General features: G+C 58.2%; 1 protein-coding gene across 3 annotated transcripts in view; it reads right to left on the minus strand.

Annotated features, from left to right (window-relative positions):
• Positions 1–2,928, minus strand: part of FBLN2 (fibulin 2) — an 88,605-nt gene extending 85,677 nt beyond the window's left edge. For 2 of the 3 annotated variants that reach the window (XM_041762881.1, XM_041762882.1), the window contains exon 1: positions 2,850–2,907. The gene's annotated coding sequence lies outside the window, so the exon portion shown is untranslated. Of the gene's footprint in view, positions 1–2,849 lie in introns of all 3 variants that reach the window. The other variant, XM_041762883.1, reaches the window with a different exon arrangement.
• Positions 2,929–6,000: the final 3,072 nt, after the last annotated feature.

Raw genomic sequence — 6,000 nt, forward strand, 5'->3', positions numbered from 1 at the left:
CAGCCACATACGTGTGCTCACAAGAAAGAGCACAGGGTCATGGAAGCTGGGACTTAAAATAATGCAGCAACAGCCCCACCCTGTGCTATCCATCAAGAGGCCACCCAAGGGAATGGGAGCTGGGAGCCTGTCCTCCACCTGAGTCTCTCCCTGGTAGGCATCTTGTCCACCAATGTGGACCAGGGGCTTATGGGGAAAATGCTTACACTCAGGGCCCACAAATGCAAGGCCAACGTGAAATCTGGTGTCCAACAGGCCACGCTGTGATGCACCTGAGGTCATGCAGACTTGAGACTCAGCGGTCTTTCCCCCCCGTGGTCACAAGCTCACAGTGAATATGACTGTCAAGACTACGGCAGAAAACTGTGTTGAGCTTTCAGGCTCATGAAAAGGAACCTAGGGGGTACCTTTTAATGGCTGGCTCAGCTGGTGGAGCATGCAACGCTTAAACTCAGGGTTGTGAGTTCGAGCTTCATATTGAGTGTTGAGATTACTTAAAAATAAATTAAAATCTTTAAAAATAAAAAAGGAATCTGGAATCTGAGTGGTCATTTAGGCTGCAAGAAATCTTCTTCCCTTTAGGTCCTGAATCTAGCTCTACCCTAACCCCTGCAGAGACTGCAGCTTTGCTTCCCTGGTCATTCCACAAGCATTTATTAAGCACCTGCTGTGTGTCACGCGGGGACCTGGCTCAGGGAATTTGCCCAGGATCAATGAGACCAAGTCCCTCTTCCCATGGATTCACTGAGAGAAGGGCAAAGAGCTTGGCTTTAGGGTCAGAAAAATCGAGGTTGAAATTCTAGCTGTACCATTCCCTTGCTAGAAAACTCTTTCTGAGCCTCAGTTTCCCCATCCATCAAATAAGGTAAGAATGTGACCTTGCAGAATCATCGACAGGATCTGGGAAGAAACGTAATGGTCAAGGTCTGGCTCTTCAATCACTGCCTTCCTCTCATGGGAGATCCCAGTCCACTGTCTCCCACAGCCCAGCAGAAAGTGCCTACCATCATCGCAAAGATGCACTGTGGCCCAGGCCCCTGGCGTGCCCCTCAGTGCTCCAAAGAGATATGAGGCTCACTCAAGGCTTTCCCAGCCATGGCTGAGGGGACTAGCGTAGGCCCCTTTGGGGTGGGCAATGCAGTAAAAATAGCCCAGTTTATACAGCAGGCATGGCCAACACAGAGGCCTGTGTAGGCCAGGTAGGAGCTGAGAATGTACAAGCAAGCCTGGTGGGGACTTTGGCCACAGGATGCTCCCATCCCAACCCCCAGGGGCAGCACAGGGGGACAGGGGACCCTGAAGCTGCCAGACCTTGTGATTTTGCAGGTAAAGATGGAAATCCGGACTCTTAGGTGAAACCGGACAATTTGTAAATGCTGGCAGTTAATTAAACATTTAAAGATAATAACAACACGGTAAGAGCCAAACAAAACACACAGAGCCAGTCAAAGCCAGGGCTGGCAGGTTTGCACAGAGTAAGATCCTTTGATTTCACCCATCTCCTGCCCCCTTCCCCCTTCTCACAGCTCTGGGTGCAGGAGGGAAGGGTGGAAGCTGAGGAAGCAACAATTACAGGTCCCTCCCTCCTCCTGGTGGGAATCTTCACCCTCATTTGCATGTGAGGAAGGTGAGGCTCAGAGTCCCATCATTCAGCTGCGAATACTTGCAGGGGGGCTGGCTCTGGGAGGGGCCTAACCAGTCCCCTCATTCAAGGGGCTCTGCTGATGACCAGCACCCAGATCTTTTTTTTCTTTTTCTGGCCTCTCATAGTGACACCTGCTGGCTCATACCAGCTTTGGCTGAGTCCAAGTGCAGTCATCTCCTAACAGTAAAGAAAGCTGCTTGGGATAGCAGGGTGGGGGAAGGGGAGGGCACGCAGGGGTGATGAGGAGGAGGCTGCTGGCCCCTCCCCGTGCTCCCACAGCCTCCCAGTTCCCGCGGCAAGAGAGCCTAAGCCAAGTGAGATCCCCCCAGGCCTACTGGGGCTCCCCGCACACTCAGGCCAGCGGGGAAGGCTATGCCCACAGAGGTGGTGTCAGGGCAGCCGCCCGCGACTACCAAGCTGGTCTATGGGACTCCATGTGCAAGATTCGGTGTGTGAGGCACTGTTTGTTACTCCAGCTATGCAAGAGACACGTGTGTGACACATGTGAGATAGATATGCATGTGCGATAGACACATGTGTGGCAGGCACGCGTGTCAGAGACGCACACGGGTGTAAGTGAGACATAACCGCTTGAGTGAGAGGCGTGCCTGTCTGGGAGGCGCCCAGGGTGAGGCACGTGTGTGCAAAAGGGACGCGTGTGGGAGACGAGTGTGAGAAGCCCCAGCATGTGTACAGGACTCTGCAACGGGGGACGTGGTGGCAGGATGGTGGGTGCGCCCAGGCCGCGGGTGCAGGAACTTTTCTTGGCTTGGGGGGGGGGGCAGTGTGACGGGAGCGGGGAACTGAGGGTGTGAGCTGGACGGTGGCGGTGCTGACCGACGGGAGGAGCCCAGGGCAGCCCGACGAGGGGGGCGCGGGGAAGGCGCGGCGCGAGGCTGCGGGGGCCGCCCGGCGGGACGCAGCCAGGCGGGGGGCGGGGGGCTGCCCGCGGACCCCGAGGTCCCCCGCCCCCAGGCCCGCCTCGGTGCGCACATCCGTGCAATGGGGCCAGGGCCGGCCGGGCGCGCCCGCGGCGGGGCGGGGTGTGGGCACCTCGCGGCCCGGGGCGCGCATCGCGGGGCCGCCGCACCGTCGGGGCGTCCGGGGCCCCCGAGCCGAGCGCGGGGCCGGCGGCCCGGGAGGGGAGGGGAGGGGAGGGGAGGGGGGAGGGGCGCCCGCGCGGCGAGGGTGGGCGCGCACTCACCGCGGGCGCTCCGCTGTCCGTCCGTCCGTCCGCCCGCCCGGCCGTCGCGCGTCGAGAGCCGCGAGCCCCGCTGTGCGCGGCGCGGGGCGGGGCGGGGCGCGGAGGGCGGGGCGGGGCGGGGCGCGGAGGGCGGAGGCGGCCCCAGCCCGCCCGCGCCCCTCCCCTGCCTCCGCCTCCGGGGCGGGCTCTGCGCGGCCGGGAGGGGCCGAGCCCCGCCCCCAGGGACCGCCGCGCGCCGCGTCCGTCTGTCCGTCCGCACCCCTCGTGCCCCGCCCCGACGCTGCACTCCCTTCCACGTCCCCGCCGCCCCGGCCAGCCTGGCCCTCGTGTGCCCGCCGGGAGGACGGGCCCAGCAGCCCTGGCCGTGCTGGGGGCGGGGGGGGGCGTACAACCTGCCCGGGGCGGGCGGTGCGACGCGACCGGAGGTCAGGCCTCTCCATCCCCGGTGCGTCCTACCCTGGGAGCGCCCACACACCCGGCCCCCTGGCGCCCCGCACTGCTGCTCCAGGCCCTTGGGCAGAGGGTCCCCAGCCCCGCCTCCCCGCTTTGGGCCCATCTAGGTTCATCCTCTTCCTCAGCGCACAGGCCAGCTGCCTGTGACCCCTGTATGACCTCAGCCAAGACCCTCGAGCCTCCTGTCTCTTGAATGGGTTCACTCTGGTCCGACCTGTGATGGGGAGCCGGGGAGAACTCCGTGTCATCCCCACAGCGCAGGCCGGGTAGGGAGGGGGAACTCTGCCAAATGTAAGCTAAAACCTTAAGGACCGTGTCATCCCCGCAGTAGAGGCAGAGTGGGGCATCCCACAGTCTGACTAGGAGCCAGACTGGAAAGAGGCCCTGTGGGGAGCAGGCTGTTGGCAGGAGGCTACCTCCCTGGGCCTTCCAACTGGACAAGGGCTCAAAACCCCATCCCCAATACACACAAGTGAAACCTTTAGCCCCAGAGAAGCCCAGGTGAAAAGAGGACTGGCCCTAAATTCAGGGGCCCTGCAGGCACAGGGACCCCAAGCCCCCAGTCCTCTCCCCATCCCTGTCTTAGGGTTCTAAAGGCCATCAGGCCCTAAGAGAGTCACAATCCAGGAATTCTGTCCTTCTGTCTGTCTGTCTGTCCCTCTCTCTTTGCCATCTTCTAAATCTCTTTTTATTCTGGCAAAAGTCACAATAGCATAAAATTCACCATTTTCTCCATTCTAAAGTGTCCAATTCAGTGGCATTTAGAACATTCACAGCTTTCTCTCCTGTGCTCTCTTGGCTGTGCCATCTTTGTCTGGATGTGTCTGTGTGTCTCTCTGTCTTTCCATGTTGCTGTGAACCCACCTCCATCTGTACTTCTGGGTTCCCCATTCAGATGGCCTGGTCTCTGTCTCTCAGGGTGTCTCACCCTTTTCCCACTTTGTCTCTCCTTTCTGTGTCCCTAATTCTGTTTTGAGGCCCATCTGTCTCTCTGTATTATTCTACCTTCCTCAGTCTCTCTCTGTGTGTCTCTCGTGAATAAATAAATAAGATCTTTAAAAATAATAATAAAAAATAAAAGTACTTTGAACAGAGCTTAGCAGAGGGGAGTGCTCAGTAAATGTCTGAGGAGTGGGTGACAGATTGAATCCTTCCTTCTGTCAGCAAGGGAGGAGGCCTGGGGCATAGGAGGCACTGGACCTTGGCTCCCTTGCATCTAGGTAACTCACTGCACCCGCCCCCCAGGAGGCTTACGCCCACTCCCATCCCCCACAAGTCTCCAGCCAGGAGGAGAGGCAGTGAGCCAAGATTTGGCCTCACCTTGCAGCCTGGGGGAACCCAAGGCCTAGCCAGCTTTCACAAGATAAAGTGGAGACACTTCGCCCATCAGCTGTTATCTGAGCTGCTGAAGTGGCCAAGGCAGCTGACTCCTCGGAGTCCTGCCATGGCTGTTATCTCAGATGGAGCGCACATCACCCACCAGGAATTTGGGGTCTGGGGCCTGGCCAAGACGTGGCTAGAGGAAGTTCCAGGCCGATAAGGCACAGACAGTGCTCAGAGTGGGCAGTACAGTTATTCACATCAGTGTCAATCTCATCAGCAGCCCCCCTCCCCGGGCACCAGGGCGCCAGGGCTGGCGGGTACAGAACACACCTGTACCACCTGGCAGGCCAGGCTCTGGAGGAGACGGCTCACTGGGCTTCCTGAGTCTGTGTCCTCACTCGGTGGCCTCCAGGAGGTCACCGCACCTCTCCCAGCATCTGAAAAATGGGAATATCAATAACGATAACACCCCATTCAACAATATGAAATGGTCTAGGAGCAGTGGCTCTGGAGCCAAATGGCCTTGATTTAAAGCCACATTCCCCTGTGTGATGTGCAGCAGGTGGCTTCAGTCCCCTGGCCTCAGTGGCTGGTCTATAAAACATTTTCCTGCCTCATAGGATTGTTTTGACATTAAGATTCTTAGGGCAGAGTTTGGCACATGATATGGCCTCAATTAAATGTTTGTTGTTGTTAATTACGCACAGCCTAATTACGTGAGCCAGCAAGGTGCCCCAAATCTTCCCACTCACCTGGATGCAGACAGCACAGGGCTGTCCACTCCTTGAATGATAGGCTGGGACTCCCCGCCAGAACTTCTCCTGCTGCTGCTCCTGAGGGTGGATGTGACACCCCTTCCTCTGCAGCAGGCCCACTTACTCATCGCTTGCGCCTCCCCTGCAGCATCCTTTACAGCCACAATGACTGGGCAGTGCGAGGCAGCTGTCTGTCCCTGGCCACAGAGGAAGCTAGGAAAGTGGTTGTCTGGGCCCAGCCAGACCGCCAAAAGAGAGAATTGCACAATTAAGGAAAAGATGTTAAAAGATGATGAGGCAGTGATTTTCAGACAGAGGCTCTCCTCACCTGGAGGAGGCACTACCTGCCATCCTGCTGCCCAATGAAGACCCAGGGCAGCAGCACCCACACCCGAGCTTTAGAACATGGCAGTCCTTGGGGCGCCTGGCTGGCTCAGTTGGAGGAACGTGCAACTATTGATCTTGGGGTCATGAGTTCAAGCCCCACTTTGGGGGTAGAGATTACTTAAATTAGAAACAAAAAATAAGGGCACCTGGATGGCTCAGTCAGTGAAGCGTCTGCCTTCAGCTCAGGTCATAATCTCGGGGTTCTGGGATCAAGCCCTGCATTGGGCTTCCTG

This window comes from Vulpes lagopus, chromosome 7 (genome assembly GCF_018345385.1).
Source record: "Vulpes lagopus strain Blue_001 chromosome 7, ASM1834538v1, whole genome shotgun sequence".
NCBI lineage: Eukaryota > Metazoa > Chordata > Mammalia > Carnivora > Canidae > Vulpes > Vulpes lagopus.